General features: G+C 34.6%; 1 long non-coding RNA gene across 7 annotated transcripts in view; it reads left to right on the top strand.

Annotated features, from left to right (window-relative positions):
- LOC134477296 (uncharacterized) overlaps positions 1-17,237 on the top strand; it is a 212,566-nt gene that overhangs the window by 50,654 nt on the left and 144,675 nt on the right. For all 7 annotated transcript variants that reach the window (XR_010049256.1, XR_010049255.1, XR_010049258.1 and 4 more), the window contains exons 3-5: positions 2,026-2,100; positions 4,606-4,710; positions 5,981-6,141. This is a non-coding gene — a long non-coding RNA (uncharacterized LOC134477296). The remainder of the gene's footprint in view (positions 1-2,025; positions 2,101-4,605; positions 4,711-5,980; positions 6,142-17,237) is intronic.

The raw sequence follows: 17,237 nt of genomic DNA on the forward strand, positions 1-17,237 counted from the left end.
TATCTATTGTACATTTTGGATCTTATTACTCTTTCGTTTTTTTATCAACTGCAGCATAGATAAAAAGAGATGGTATTTTTATACAAAGGAATATTACTCAGCTATATAAAGAATGATTTTGAGGCTTTTATAGGTAAATGGAGGCAGCTTGAGTCTATACTCATCAGTGAAATAAATCAGACTCACATTTGTAAATATTGTATTGTCTCTCTAGTGTAAAAAATAAATAATATTGTACTATCTTTACTTTTTTTTTGGTGCTGGGGACCGAACTCATGACCTTGAGCTTGCCAGGCAAGTGCTTATACTACTGAGCAAAATTGCCAGTTCAGTCTTTACATTCTCATGGTTATTATTTTTTAAAAGATAGTGTGGCATTTGTTTTATTTCAGTGACACAAAAATTAATGCTTTCTCTTAGATAGAAAAAAAAGAATAGAGGAATTCTAAATTGTCCTTCAAAAATCAGTATTTTTCAGGCTGTCATTTGTGACCAATAATGTCATGAAATCAGTTTAATAAGTCATGACTAGTATTTAAAATATAAAATAAAATAAAAACACAAGTTATATTTTACACTCTAAAAAATACCTTTTCCATTAAAATTGAACTCATATGTAAAGTTTACATCTTTGTTACTGTGTGTATACAGGTTTAAAGTGTGAAATGTATATCTTACTGTTGACAGTAGTCATAAAATGTGAAAGTCATAATTCTGTATATGGGTATCAGTTTATGAAAGACTCCATTCCCCAAAGTATATCTGAGTTGACTTTTTTTTGAAGGTAATTTTTTACAAATGTTCTTATCAAGCCCTTTTATTTTGGGACAGAGTCTCACTGTGTACTTCAGGCTGGTCTTGAATTTTATGCTTAAGGCTGGCCTTGAATTCAAGGTGATCCTCCTTCCTCAACCTCCTGAGTGTTGGAATTACAGGTGTGTGCCACCATGCCTGGCTTATCAATGGCATTAAGTTATAGAAGTATAAAATACTAAAAATGATGAGGTGGACTTACAGTATTTGGGGATTCAGAAAAAGGAATGGGTTGGGGGAAATTTCTCCCTGTCTCCTTTTACATCTCTAAATATGGTAAGGTTACTTTTGTAAGAGCACAAATTGCAAAAAAAAATTTCAAATATAAAAATGTGAGCACACTTGTGAAATCAAAATGAAACCTGTCTGATTTAATCTGGCAGTCCAGCTAGTGTGCTGATTTGTACAGCTTCCATCATTTGATGACCTAATCACCACTAGATCCTAAGCTTTGGATTTACAAAGCTAAGCATTTCCCAAATATGAAACAAAAGCAAATGATATGTAAGAAGTAGTACATCACAGTAGATTCCAGAAACAATTTTCTTTTCTGGGTTTACAATTGTGTAAGTGTGTTCGGGCTTCTAATTCTACAGACGTCTTCTTCCTCAGAGTGTGAAAGAAGAAGAAAGATCTCACACTTACTCATTTTGGGCTTCGAATTCATTGCTCAGTCATGGATGATGTCCTCAAGCACCATTTACTAAAGGCATTCTGCCACCTCAAGCTATTCACTCAGAGAGAACACAATAGCCCATCATTAGTGAAATCTGCTGCACACCCCAGCTCTTCCCCAAGGACACAGCTTTCTCCGCAGCCCCATCATTTGGTGCCTGTGTTCTTTTACACACTTTTCCTACCTCCTTGTACTTTTATTGGTGTTTGCAAGCCATTCTCACTGCTTCTTCTGGGAATGAAAACTGAGCTTTGATTCTCACGTTATCAGAGTCCACGCCATGTGCATCACCTCTCCTTGTTGTGGTTGTTACCAAGTCCTGGGTCAACTGGAGTTTGAAGGTTTTCTCTGCTCATTGATAGTTTCTCTAAACCACATTTGTCATCCTTCTTAGCTACTAGATTATTCACACATATATAGAGTCCTTGACTCACCATGGGGTGATTTACAATTTTTCAGCTTTTACTATGTTCTAAAACTCACTCATTCAGTAGTAGAAATAATACATTGAATTTTGCATTTGTGTCTTTCACCAGGCTAGCAATAAGAGGCATGATACTCTCAGTGGATGCTGACAGCTATGCACAACTCCATTCCAGGTGATCAGGAAGGTAAAAATTTCATACTCTGAAGTGTACTTTGTTGCTAAGTTACGATGTCTGGTGGGTTAAGGTTATAAAGTGCATTTTTGACTTAGTATACTTTCAATTTATGATGCATGTAGAAGAGCGTCTTCTAATAATCATCTGATCAGCTGGTCTCCCGGTTCCCAGCCTTCTATCCTTAACTGTCTTCTCCCCACTGCCACCTCATCATAACTTTGTAGACTTGGTCTTAATAGCAACTGTAACCTCAACTGTTGGTTTTAAACAGTCTATTCCCTGATACTCATTTCTAATATTGCATCATGATATTCACATGTAGCTAATTGCTATTTGATAAATAGTGCTTGTTTCATGTCTCTATGAAACTTAGCTTTTTTGTGCCCACATACTTTCACATGCACTCAAACTACTTTTGATGTATTTGGTTATGTTTAATAAATGATATCATAGTGGCTTATAATTAAACTATGGAAGACAATGAATGTCTTCTGGAATCTCTTTTCCATCTACCAATACTCTATACAATCCGATTCAAAAATCTGTGCCCATCAATTTATGTAACTGCTTTCCTATACAGTCAAAAAATTTCTTTCATTGGTATTATTTTTTTTTTATCATTTCTGTGAACTCTGCATTGGAGACTGAGGTGCGCTGATATCAGTTGCTATATTTGAGAATTTGTTTGGTTGATTTATGAGATTTAATTTCATTACTTTAATAGTTTGTTGCAGCCCACACATGTAAATATCACCTGATAAATGCTGCTTCTTTTGTAGCAAATTAGGAAATTACCAATTCATTGTATCATTAAACATTTCCCGAATGCTTTTGTTCTCTCAAGAAAAGTGAGAGAATGCATGTAGTCTGCAGTCTTTACCATGCTTTTGCATTCAATAGTAAAACAAATATTGAAATTCACTAACTCAGCTATTATTTGGAATAACCAATTATGAGTTCATTCTATTGTAGTTATTTTAATAAAAATATAATTGGTTCAAAATACTTGGCTTGATCTTTTCATTTAGAAAGGAGATTATTTTTCACTCTGGTAGCTGCATTAATTTGTCTTGCTACTAGAATATAATTAAGTAAATTAATTCCTTCAAGATTTTCTCAGACACCTACTTGTGCAAGTGAAGGTGCTAAAAAAACAAAGATGTTTAAACCATGTTTTCTGTGCTTCACCTACTTGCAAACTAATGATGAGCTAGGACTGAGTCAGTAGTTAACTGCACTGCAAGCGTTTTGGGTTTTTGTAACATTTCAAATAGCATTGATGGTGGCAAACTGGCTGCCTGTTCACTAAACAGTTTCCCTCCACCTGGGCAATCAGCTGGATCGTATTTCATATTTTTTAATGTTTCCTTGCAATTATCTGTGGATCTATGATAAAGTTCTGACCAGTGTAATGTGTACTTAAATTGTGTATCCCCCTTTTAGATCTGATCTATAATACTTCATATAATCCTTTCTTTCTTCTGCCATCTGTTGGCTAAATGACTAAGCTCCAGGCTATCTGCAAGTTACACACTGAAGATGCAGAGCCTCTGTTAGCTCAGATTCCTCCGTGACTGAGTGAAGCTGAATCAGCCCTTTGACCCCTACTGAATAAGGGATAAGTCCATATGTGTTAGAACAGTGCAATTTTAAGGTTTATCTGTTATAAATTCTAAATTTAGAATAACTAATACATTAAATGATCAGTCTCATCAGAATCAAGAGTGTCCTTTCATTTTATGAGAAAATGAGGTACATGATATTTGTGAGATACATCACTATGGAAGCTCAGTATGAACTTGGTCATACAAATGGAAACTACCATGAAATATAAGATTTGCAAGCTACTTGCTGTTGTTTACTAAGAACTATGAGGAAAAGGAAAAGGAAATGAGATTATAGTAGAATCTTGGGAGGGGATGTGAGTGTTAGAAGCATAGCAAAAGATTTTTGTGATGTTTCACGTTCTCTGTATGTTCAAACACCCATGGGTAGGGCTCCCTGTTGACTTTTGACTGCCCTTATTAATTGCAAGGATGGAGTTAATGAGCTTTTAATTCATAACTTGAAGAGTGTTTAATTAAATAAACTTTGTTGGCGAGCCCCAGCTGATTCTACATTTCAGTTCTGATATCGAGACCTCTGTTTTATTTTTTATATAGTTAAGATATAAAACACTTACTTTCTAGTCTAAGCCTATAATTAAATCTTATAAATGCTGTATATAAGTCGACTTGGAAAGCTCAATGTCTCAAATGGCATTGACAAGATTATTGTTATGTATACATTATTCACTGACGAATTAAAGTCCCTTGGTTGTACTTCAAGAGAGGAAAATATAATCCAATGTCATTAAGTATGTGACAAATAAAGATGAATGCGCCAAGCACCGAGTAAAAATGGCATCTCTTAAACTCAGTCAATAATTCAAAATCATGCTACATTATAAATTTATTCATGCTTGAATGGCTTTTTGATAAAACATTTGGTTTCTTTTCTCTGAATTTCTAACAGCTCTCCTTTTCTAGTTACTGACAAGAGAGACATATGTTTTCATCATGGCACATTTTTACAGAAATATGTATGCATATGATTTTTCCAAAAAAGAATATATAGAAGGTAAGTTTTAAATTGCTTGGATGTCAGAAAGCCTTGATTTTATTTTTAACACTTGATTGATAATTAACTGGTTATAGAAAAATGGGTTCAAAGTGATTTTCCCTGAAAACTTCAAAGGAATTGTGACATTGTTGTAAACATTTGGAGTTCATATATAAAGAAACCTGCCCCAAGGTCCAAATCTCCACATCTTAGACTTTGTTTTTTTGAATTTATAGTTCTGAAAGTTTACGAGAATATTTCCAAGTATGAATTATTACTTCTTTTTTGACACTCAGATGGCATTTTCAGTGTGTGTGTGTGTGTGTGTGTGTGTGTGTGTGCATATATGTATGTGCGTATTTATAGTCTGGGAAGTTGTCATCATATTTCAGTGTCATTTTGCCATTTTATTCATTTACTGGACTGTCCTTTTTGTAACTGCTGTCAAATAGCTTTTGGATTTTTGTTTTTTCCTCCATATTTTCTAACTTTTTTCCTCATATTTTCTCATTTTGCTTGATACTTTGAGAGATTTTCTTGTGTTATTTCCTATGTCATTTTAAAGCATTTTGTTTGTTAAGCATGTCTGTTTGTATTTTAACTTCAGCGAATGTATTCAGTTTCTAAGCACTTCTTCCTGGTTTGCTCCTTTTTCTGGCAGCAGTGTATTCTTGTTTTGCTATGGCAGAGCACTTTGAATCTTAGATTAGAATGATTCTGAAATTTTCTATTATGGTGCCATTTTTTGTGCCCCTTTTCTGAAATTTTATTTTAAAGAGAACAAAACAAAAACAAAATGGAACAGAATAAAGCCAATCAAAGCAAAACACAGAGCACTACAGGACTTCAAAACAAGATAATAGAAAATCAACAATGGCTACCACTGTGCCTCATTTTATCTTTAAGATAGCTGTCCACACCATAAGACATAACAAAACAAAGGAAAACAGAACAGAATAAAATCAAAACAAAACAATAAAAGTGATACAAGGACTTCAAAACAAGATAATAGGAGATCAACTATGGCTACCATAATATATCTTTTTATCTTCAAAATAGCTTCCCATACCATCAGGCATAATAGAATCTAACAAAATAAAACAGAATAAAGCCAAATCAAACCACACAATGAAACTGATACAGAACTTCAAAACAAGGTAATAGGAAATTAACAGTGGCTACCACCTTCCATTTTTAGACATTTCCTCTCCTTTCACCTCCACAATATCTGTTGTACATTTTGGATCCCACTGGCTCGTTCAGATTTTTTTAATCTTTAATTTTAAAGGATATAAAACAGAGCAATAAAACAAGTAAAGGTCCCTCCTGTGAGCCATGTGGAGAGTGGATGGGGAGAGCAAGGAAGTAAAGACCCTGCCTGTGAACCATCCGGAATGCAGATCGAGGGGAGCCAAAATGGAAGCAAAGCCTCCACCTATGCGCCAGCTGGTGAGTGGACTGGGTAGAGAAGAGCCCCCAGCTGTGAGTAACTGGCTGATTTGTAGGTGCTGTATTATTTGATTGACTTTGCAAGCTTAAAGCTGAGCAACTATTTAAGAGGACAACAATCTGCAGTATAGTAACTGTGGTGGATTTCCTACTGCCATTTTTATTTCATATTGGATAAGACCTTATTCTTGTTAATCTTGAAACTTTTCCTCATGCCCTTGGTTTTTCATAAAAGCAGGTATTTTTTTGGTTCCCTTGAATGTGACTTGAACAATAAGGGCACTACACTCTTGCTTTGCTTATTTTACATCTTTCTAGTACAAGTCTTTTCCCATGAAAAAGTTTGCCTGTAGAATTGTTATATGTGGATGATCTGTAATACAGTAGAGGATGGGAAACAAGTTGATAAGAAATCTGCCCAATAAAGGAATACTGTTTTCAGGAATGAAGAGCTTTAATGTGTTTTACTCTCCAATAGGTTGACCACACTTCCCTGTTTGCCATTGCTATATCTTAATTAGTGCCTCCCCTTTATTCCCTAAAGAAGATAGATTTACAGGATAACTTACACAGTAATCTTATCCCTAAGTGGAGTGGTCTTTTCTCTCCCTTGTTTCAAGAATTTTCCGATAGTTCTGAGTTACTACAGGCTCTACTTTGTGTCTCTAGCTCTATGGCACCATTTTGAGCTCTGTCTAACCAAAACTGTACGGTTAGAATGACTTTTGCGATTCAGATGAGCAAATGCTGCTATCAGTGCTCTTCTATATGCAGGGGGAGTGGAGAGAATGCCTGGCCCGGCTGTTTCAGAATAGATCTTTCCCTGACATTCTTCCTGGTTTCAGACTCAAGAGCTCTCACTTGTTCTGCTCACTATGATTTCAAATATAGAATGTCTTCGGGGGATTTTCTTGGAAAAAATTCTTACTTCTCTGTAGCAGTCTCCCATGCTCATTTAGGGTTTTAGCAACCTTTACTTTGTTTTACATCAATATAATCTCATGGGCTATGTTCATGTATTGGTTTTCTACTGCTGAAAAACAAATTCCTGAAATCTTAGTAGTTTAAAACAACACCCACTTATTATCAATGCTTTCTGTAGGTCAGAAGCCCGAGCTCTTGACTAAAAGTAAGAATGAATTAGATGTGTTCCAGGTTGTGTTCTCATCTGGAACTTGATTAAGGAAGAATCTATTGTGAACTTATATAGTTTACTAGCAGAATTTGGTCCCCTATAGCTGACTGACTAGTTCCGAGGAACCTATTTTCTTCCTATTCCGTGGCTCTAGAACATGCCTCTCCTACAACACAGTAGAAAAATCACCTGATTAGATCAGATACATGTAAGATAATCTCTCTCCTTGTTCATTCAATCTCAAATGACTAGGAATCTTAATTGCATCTGTAAAATCATACAGAATCGTCTAATCGTGAGCATATTACATCATGCTTTCAGCACTACAGAAGATGGGATTATACAAGGTCTTTATACGAGATAGCAGAAATCATCAGGCAATTTTAGGATTTTGTCTGCCACAGACCCAGGGGGATTTGGCTTTGAGAAGATGATCCGCAAGCAGGAAATTGGCTAGTGAGTGCCATCAAGATTTACAGTTGTGATGAAAGGAATAGAAACACCATAGAATGAATGGAGAAGATGGACTATCATTTAGTCATAACTAAGCCTTAGTCCCGTAAAATGACCCTTTGGAATTGGACTAAGTTGGATTAAGAGGTCTTATTTTAATATCCTTGGCTAATAATTGGATCCAAGCTGTCCTAGGAATCTGGTCTATCAGCCTCACAAAAGCCAAGAGTATACATTTTTTTCTTCTTGTAGGAAGGTCTGGGATGTATAGTGCTGCATTCATCACATGGTCTTACTTGCTTTATTGTTTCTTGGCAGTTATCCTTTACTCTTTCATAGTTATATTTATCATAGTCAGTTGTGTTGCTATAATAAATTACCAAGGACTAGGAGGCGTAAACAATGAGTATTTGTTTCTCACAGTTTGGAATTCTGTGACCAGGTTGCCAGCATGATTGAGTCCCGGAGACCACCTTCCAGATTACAGATAGCTGACTCCTCCTTGTATCCTCACTCAGCAAAAAGACAGTGGTTAGCTCTCTGGCCTCTGATCACAAGGGTACTAGTTCCATTCATGATGGTTCTACCCCACTGACTGAATTACTCCCAAAAGCCACAGTTCCAGTTACCATCATATTGAGGTTTAGAGTTCACCATATGGATTCTGGAAGGAATATAAACATGCAATGCATAAAACTAATTAATGCATGTTTTCTACTTTTTACCTAATTCCCATTACCACAGCAGAATTTAACTTCCACTTGAGGAGGATTTTTGCCTATCATACTGCTTAACCCTTAGTTCCACTTAGTATTCAATAAATATTTATTGATTATATGAAGATGCTGGTTTTCTATAGTTCAGTACAAAAGTTAGTAAGAAAAACTTTTGTCTTTTGGAATTAATCCTTTTTACATATTTTTCTTTTCATTTCACTGGGAATATGAATGCTCAGGAAAGTACTTAGTCATCTATCTTGAATTAAAGGCTTTTTGTCTATGTCTGGATCTCTGTCGTGTTCCTTTTACCATCCTGACCTTCATGATCTCTTTATTCACTGTCTCTGATCTTCATGACCTGTGTTCCCCCTGCTTCCTATTACTTGCAGCTAAGTCCAGCCTCTAGAAAAGAATTCTGTCCATAGAGTGCTTTTAGTGTTAGATCCAAGCTCCTCCCAACCATTCCTGATTAGATCCTGTCTCAGCATTCCAATTTTGTAAAACCCATTTCTTTTTTTAAAACTTTTTTTAATATTTCATTTAAGGAGAAAAAGAAAAAAATAACAAAAAAAGTACAAGTTATACAGAATTTCAGAAAAAATAAACAATAGGAAATCACTAGTTAATAGATTACATATTGTCATCTTAGAAATAGTTATTCAAGTTACAAAATTAAAACATATAAAGTGGACATTCAAACAGTGATGTTGCAAACAGTTCTCTTCAGTGATCCAACAAAACTCAGTAATATGGTTATCTATCTTATACACTTAAATATACATGCAGTTATATCCTTTAGAGCACTTTCTTTTCCTTTCTTTTGTACAATGACAATTACACATTTTGGGTTTTATTACTCCCACAGTTCTTATTACTTTTTGAGAGAATAAAACCAAATGTGACATAACAAAACAGAGTCAGTCAAATCAAAAGGATGTACATAATACATACTGTAAAAACAAAATACAAGGTGATCAACATTGGTTACCATAATGCCTCTTGCTATCTTAAACTTTAAGAATTGCCTATATCATCAGTTATAATAAAATTGAACAAAACAGTAAAGAACAAAACCAACAAAACCAAAACTTTGGAGACATTACAAGACTTCAAAAGAAGATAATAGTCATACTAGAATGGGTGTCATAATGAATCTTATTGTCTTCACAGTTGTTGCCTATACTCTCAAACTTGGTAGTATCAAGCAAAACAGAATAGAGGAAAATCAGTCAAAACAAGATGGTGAGAGAAATACAGGGTTTCAAATCAAGTTAATAGGAAATCAAAGTGGGTTACTATAGTATATCCTGCTATTTTTTATTTTTCCCTTTATTAAAAAGATAAAAATAAAAAAGTAAATAATAAAAAAGAGAGATTGAGATAAAAGAGGACATAACAACAGTACAGGTCAAAGCATAACCATTTAAGCAAAATAGTGTTTTACCACCAGATATCCCAACATAAAAGTAGTTACCACAGTGTCTCTTTCCTTGAAATCTTTGAGTATAACTTCGTATGCTGTAGCATCAAATATATCAAGACAATGTAAAACCATTCAAGAGAATGATAGTATTACAGGGTATTTAGAACCAACTAACAGGAAAAGAACAATGGTTTCTGTATAATCTCCTTGTCTATAAAAATTTTTGTTTACATTATCACACATAATAAAATCCAATAAGATACAACATGTTAAGACTGATGGAGACAGAAGAACAAAAGCTTGATGGGACTTCAAAACAAGAGGATATTAAATCAGCACTAGCTATTATGATGTCTTGTTTTCTCCAAAATAGCTGTTCCTACCATCCAACCTTCTCTGCCTCATTTCTGTTGAGCTCTTTTTCTGTCCTTAGTTGCCAGTTTGTCTTCTTCATTTCGCTTTCTACTCCATTCATTGTGGCCTCCCTGCCACTGTTTCTGGAATCTTGGTGTTTTTCTTTTTTTAGAATGTCCTGCAGTATTCTCTGTAGAGTTGAATTGGTGGTTGCAAATTCCCCTAGTTCCTCTTTATCCTGGAAGCATCTTGTTTTTCCATCAGTTTCTAGGGACAGTTGTGTAGTATATATCAGTCTTGGCTGGAGGGTACTATCTTTCAAATCTTGAATTATTTCCCCCCATGCTCTTTGTGATTTGATGGTTTGTGCCAAGAAGTCTGATGTAATTCTGGTGGGTGTTCCCTTGTAAGTTATCTGTTTCTGGTCTCTGAGGGCTTGTAAAACCCATTTCTACAAATGAATTTCCTTTCTCTTCTCCCTCTCTCCCTCCCTCCCCCTCTCTGTCTTCCTCTTTTCCTTTCTCCTTTTCCTCCTCCTCCTTTTCCTTCTCCTCCTCCCCCTCCTCCTCTTCTTCCTCCTCCTTCTCTTCTTTGCCTTTCCACCCTCAGGCCTGTGTCCTTGTTTGGAGAGCTGGTTTGGAGTTACTAGTTCTTCTATTTTAAATAGAACAATTCTAAATATTATGACCGTACTTGTTAATACTAAGACCTATCTATATATAGAATTGCCAATATGCTAAATGATATCTTATACTATCATTAGTTCTTACAAGGATGCTTTACATATGCAGTCTCCTAAAGTAGAGGAGGAAACAAGCTGGGAAGTTCCTTGAAGGCTTAACATGAATTACGTAAGTTAAGGAGATAGGAAATAATGCTTCAAAATCAGGCTTAACTCATGCTATGACCAACGATCTTACTCATGTAGTCTCATTCCGCATTTCTCTAAGGTGGGCAAGCAATTATTTATTTTTTTCTAAGAAATAAGCTCTCACAATTTCTAACATTCAGTGCTTCCTACATTTCAAGTTCAGTTGTGATGAGATGGTCAATAGAGCTAAGCCCTTAATCTCCTTGGAGCCAGAGAAATAGTCTTGGTTGACAATACCAGACTCCTCTAGAGCCATATAAAAACTGTTCTTCATGAATATCATCATCACAAAATGATCTAAAAATTATTTGAGAGGTCACAAGTGGGTGAAAGATCAGGGAGATCTCCTTTTCCCCTATATTTGCTTTTGTAATGTCAGTGTTACTATCTCCCAATGTTTATACCTGAGTGCGTCTTACTGTTTGTATCTATCTCCATACTTTCCAGTATAATTATTTTGCATTATCCCAAAACTGTAAGAACTTCACCAATTATTGGTTGAAACAAATGGTATGATAGTTTAGCAAAAGATGTTATTAGAACATCTTGTGAGAGCACTTAACTTATAAATTGTAACTGGAAGATTAATCTTTTCAAAAATAAAGACAAATGGTACTAGTTTCTAAATAGATTTACTCTACCACCATGTAACAGAAAGAAACATTAGTAAAAGCATCTGTTGTCAAACTTTCTTGGTGCAGTGCTTAAGAGATAAGGTCACATTTTGTGGAACCAACCAACCTACAATATTGCAGAAGTTCATTGATCTAAGTTGTTTATGTTTTACTTTATTTCATTATAAGTAGTTTGGAGGCAATGATATTACGTTTTCTTAAGCTGTGGCACATTTAAGAAAATTCTATAAAATTCAAGTACAAGTAAATTTGCTGTGTCTCAGTAATTATTTCACTCATGAAAATCTCAGATATTTCAAAAATTACCATTCCTTAATTTTCTTTAAAAGTTAAAAAATTATATGAGTTAGTGGGAGATTCAAAATAAAGCATTTAAATGAAATTGTAATGATTTCATTTTCAGCATATCTCTACATTTGAACTATTATTTGATAGAAGAAACAATTAACATAAACTGAAAGACACATTCAAGACACTGTTATTGTTTCCACAATAAATCAATATGATTGTTGTAGGAAAACAGATGCTCTATCTGTAGTTTTACACCAAAATGAATATGTGACCACTGAAATGGGAAGCAACCAAGATAACTATTCGGAATTCACTGACTTCTTAGTCACTGTATACCTTCTCACATTGTAGAATAGAATAAAAAAATGCTTCTACATTTCTTGAAAGAATAGTCTCCTCCTTTCCATTTAATTATCATTATTGAATAAAGTAGAATTGAAAAAATAAGAACTTGTTTAGGAATTAAATAATAATTCAAAAATTTAGGAAAATACTAGCAGTTAGCCAGAAAATGTAAGATGTAAATGAATTAGTATGTTGAAGTGTCATAGCTTGAATCTGTAGTGTGTGAGTCATTTTACTCATAAGCTCAACATAAGAACAGTGACTCATGATGTTGTTTTGGCGAATTTTCAAGCTGGTACAAACATTGCCTAAAAATGTAGTAAAAGTTGAAAAAGCATTTTGAAAACTACAAAGGTAATGGCATTTTTTTCTTGACAATATGACCTGGAAAAAATCCAGGAAACTGAATAAATATTTCTATATTCTTAAATTTAGAGATTTAAGATTTCTTTGATATAGTTCTTTTAAATGTTGAAATTACACTCTACTAGGTTCTCCAGTCTTTGTCTTCACATCAACGAACAAATAAAATGTCCTAATTTAAAAAGTGTTTGAAAATATGAAATGATTATTAATTTCTCCTTCATTCCTAAGCATTTAGGGTTTTGTACACGAACAGTTAGTTTTATTGCGTAACAGACAACGATGGTGGGGCCCGTGAGAAAGGTCCTGGTAAGCAGTTCAGACAGAGCCTATAATCCCAGGAAAGAAATACGCAAATTGCAGCCACCTGAGCAGCTTGAGGGGACGGCCCTTTCATCTATTTCAGTTAAGGGTTTTATTGAATATTTACTGAACAACTCAACAAATTGAAATATCTGCCCAGACTCAGTTATATCTACGTGTTTTATACAGCTGTTACTAAATCTGGTCTTGCTTTTGCTGGAGGTCAGTTCCCATGGTTCTCCATGAGACTCCTCTGGTTCATAACAGATCAGTGCTTGAATGGTTCCTATTAAAGAGTATTAGCTTGAAGGCATTTGATTGTGACAACCACATATGAGTTTGTGGAGTGGGCCTCTCACATCTGTGGCAGATTTTCTATACTTTTGATTTAGAAAACAGAGGGTATTTTCCAATAACAAGGATTTCTGTCGATGTAACTTGCTGTTTGCTGTGGTTTGGTTCTGGATGTCCCCCAAAAGCCTTGTGTTTTCAGAGGCTGGGCTTCTGGGTGACTGAATTATGGGGACACCGTCGCTAACTTGTTGTAGGGAGTTTTCTGGGCTGAAGAGATGGGTCACTGTGGGTGTGGCCTGGGAAAGTATAGCTCCGTCTCTGGCTCATCTCATCTCTCTCTGCTGTAAGTGGCTTCCTTCGGCTCAGGTCCTTTGCCTATTTCATTTTGTTTTTTTTTAAACCTGCCAAACACAGACTGAAACTTCTGAACTGCAAGCCACGATAAACCTCTCCTTTAAGTTGCAGGTGTCAGCTATTTGTGCCAGAGATGAGGAAACTGACTAAGATCATTTAAGGGATGTTTCTGCATAGCTGAGATTGTATTCCAGGGTGTGACTGTAGGACACGGATGCTCTTGTTTTCTCACAGTATAAGTTGGATTGTGGTCAGGTACAGATGTCAGGGAGGAAGGAGCATATTTGTAGATAGCATGACTGCTAATGCTTGATTTTAGCAGTGTGGTTGCTCTCCAATAATTTCTGTGGTGTAGAGGACTTAAAAGAGCCCAAGTTCTAAACATGATATGCCTCAACTTCAGAAGGCAGACTACAGATGATTAAGCTGCTTGTTTGGAACATAGTTACTATTCTTATAAAGAAACAAACCTGAAAAGATTTTTTTTTTAAAGTAAGAAGCAGAGTCTGAGTTCTAAATCTATGTTGCTGGCTCAGGTTTTGTTGACAACTAAAATTAGTTTTTTGAGAAAAAAGTAGCTAAAAGACTCAATTTGAAGTTATTAAAAATTGAATTATATATGAAGCTATTCACCTTAGAATCAAACTTTATTCCCAGGTCATCCAAACAAGTATCTGAAATTGCCAAAGAAGTGCAATGATACAAGTTCTTGGAGAACATTGTTTGGAAAACTGACCAATAAATAAAATGAAATTTCAGGAGTTTTGAGTGGTAATAAGGATATCAATATATGTGAAAAATCTTGCCAGGATTTTTTTTACTGTACAGAAATCACAGCAAGGACTTGTTATAGTAGGTAGTGTAATGTGTTATAAAGAAATGACCCTGTATTTAATGCTCAAATACGCTCTGAGAACTTCAATAATTCTAGAATAGGAATACTTTTAAGATTTAAGACAAACAGTGTTTTCAAATAATTTCTTCATGGTTTCTTGTAGGGCATTGACTTCTGTGTCAATTGTTCATCTATTTGTTCTCTTATTTCTTCACTGAATATCGATCATGTTTTAGGACTGAGTCATTAGTGACATATAGCTTGTATAATCGAAAAGTTCACCATGTCTAGCAAAAGGCATGAATTATATTTTTGTGGGTTTTCTAAAGTATAATTACAAATATATTCTCATGAACATAGTAGACTAGTAGTTACAAAAGCCAGGAAAGGGTTTGGGAGAGGGGAGAATGGAGAAAGGACGGTGCAGAGGTGCAGTTGGATGGGAGGGATAATTCCTGATGTTCTGCAGGATAGTAGGAGAAGTATGGTGGAAAATAATTGATTGTCCATTTCAAAATAGCTAGTATAGAGGAATTTTAATATTTCCAATATAGGGAAATGATAAATATCTCAGATAATTGAAATGTTAATTATCATGACCTAATTATTTTATACGTTGTACACATGTATTAAAATGTCATGCTGTATCCCATATGTGCAATTACTGTATGGCAATTAAAAATAAAAAATCACCTGAGTTACTAATTATATATGTGTATATATACTGCAAATTCATAAGTAATAATAAGTGTATATAGTTGTGTAAACTATCACTATACTCATGATGCAGTCACATTTCAGTTACTCCTCAGACTTTCTTGCTTGACTTTAGAGTCAATTTTTCCCCTCCATCCTGTGCCCATGATAATCACTATTGAATATCGTGTTTCTTCTAGAATTGCACACATATGTAACCATACAGTATATAATCATTGTGTCTGACTTTTGTAATAACATAATGTTCTTGAAATACATCCATTGTATTAAAAGTATCTGTTTTTTATTTTTCATTTATTAAAGAGTAGTATCATCTAAGTGGATGCATCCCAGTTCATAATACATTGATCTGTTGGTGGACAGTAGGATTGCTTCCAGTTTTTGGTTATGAATAAAGCCGCTATGAATATTTTCATATGGGTCTTTGAGTGAACATTTGTTTTCACATATCTTGAGTTTTACATATAAATGTTAATTTTGGGGAACTAAGAAAAAAGTGTTTAATTTTTTTAAGAAACTGCCAAACACTTGATATTGTCACACTGAATAGATGCATATTCATGTATCATTGTTTTAGTTTGTATTTTCCTGGAAACTGATGATAGTAATCATTTTATATGCTTAGTCACTATTAAACATCTTATTTGGGGAAATATCCTTACAAATATTTTGAACATAGGTACACATGTTTTTCAATAGAATATTAGTAAGCTGTATCCAACAATACATTACAAAGATTATTCACCATGACCAAATGGGATGCATCTCATGCACACCAGTACGGTTCAGTGCACACATATCAGTAAGTGTGATACATCATATCAACAAAATGAAAGCAAAGCCATATGATCATCTCAGTAGATACAGAAAAGGAACTTGATAAAATTCAATATCTCTTCATAAAAATTCTAAATAAATTATGCATAAAGGTAAAATACTTCAACATAAAAAAGGTCATATGTAATAAGCCATCAGTTAGCATACTGAATAAATAAAAGCTAAAAGCTTTTACTCTAAAATCTGAAACAAGATAATGGACCCATTTTCAACACTTTTATTCAATAATACTGAACATCTTAGCCAGAATAATCAAGCAAGAGAAAGAGATTTAAAAAAAATCCAAAATGGAAAAAATGGAAGTTGAATTATTACTGTTTGCAGATGACATGATCTTTTATGTAGAAAACTCCATAAATTCTACCAAAAACCTATTAAACTAGTAAGAAAATTCAACAAACATGCAAATTGACATTTACAAATAAACAGTTTTTTTTTTCCCCCCCGGCACCGGGGCTTGAACTCATGACCTCACACTTGCCTGGCAGGTACTTATGCCACTGAGCTAAACACCCAGCCCACTTTTGGGGGAGGGGATTTTTATACATAACCTGGTTCAGAAATCAATGAAATGATCTCATTTAAAGTAGCTAGAAAATAAATACATACAGTATCTAGGAATAAATTTGAAGAGGTGAAAGTTGTCTGCAATGAAACATTGATGACAAAAATTGAAGAGGATGTACAAAAATAGAAAGATATTTTGTGCTTATGGATGGAAAGACTAATATTTTTTAAATGCTCATACTATCCAAAACGATCTACAGAGTCAAATGAATCTCTCCTGGAATGCCCATGACATTCTTTGAAAGATTATGAAAAAAATTATTATAAAATTTATGTGGACTCACATGTGCATGCGCGCGCGCACACACACACACACACACACACACACACACAACCTCGTCACCAAAGCAATTTTCAACAAAAGGAACAAAGCAGGAGATATAACACTGACTATAAGTATATTACAAAACTGTAGTATTCAAAACATTTTGGCAGAAAACAGACACATAGGGGAATGAAACAGAACAGAAAGCCTATAATTAAAACTACAGATACACTGTTGATTTTTACAAAGGTGCTACAAACTCCTATTGGAAAAAAAACAGTCTTTTCCATAAATGTTGGTGAGAAAATCAGATAGCCACATGCGGAAGAATAAAT

Source organism: Cavia porcellus, unplaced genomic scaffold, assembly GCF_034190915.1.
Source record: "Cavia porcellus strain 051 isolate PalLab524CR breed Dunkin Hartley unplaced genomic scaffold, mCavPor4.1 scaffold_1, whole genome shotgun sequence".
Taxonomy (NCBI): domain Eukaryota; kingdom Metazoa; phylum Chordata; class Mammalia; order Rodentia; family Caviidae; genus Cavia; species Cavia porcellus.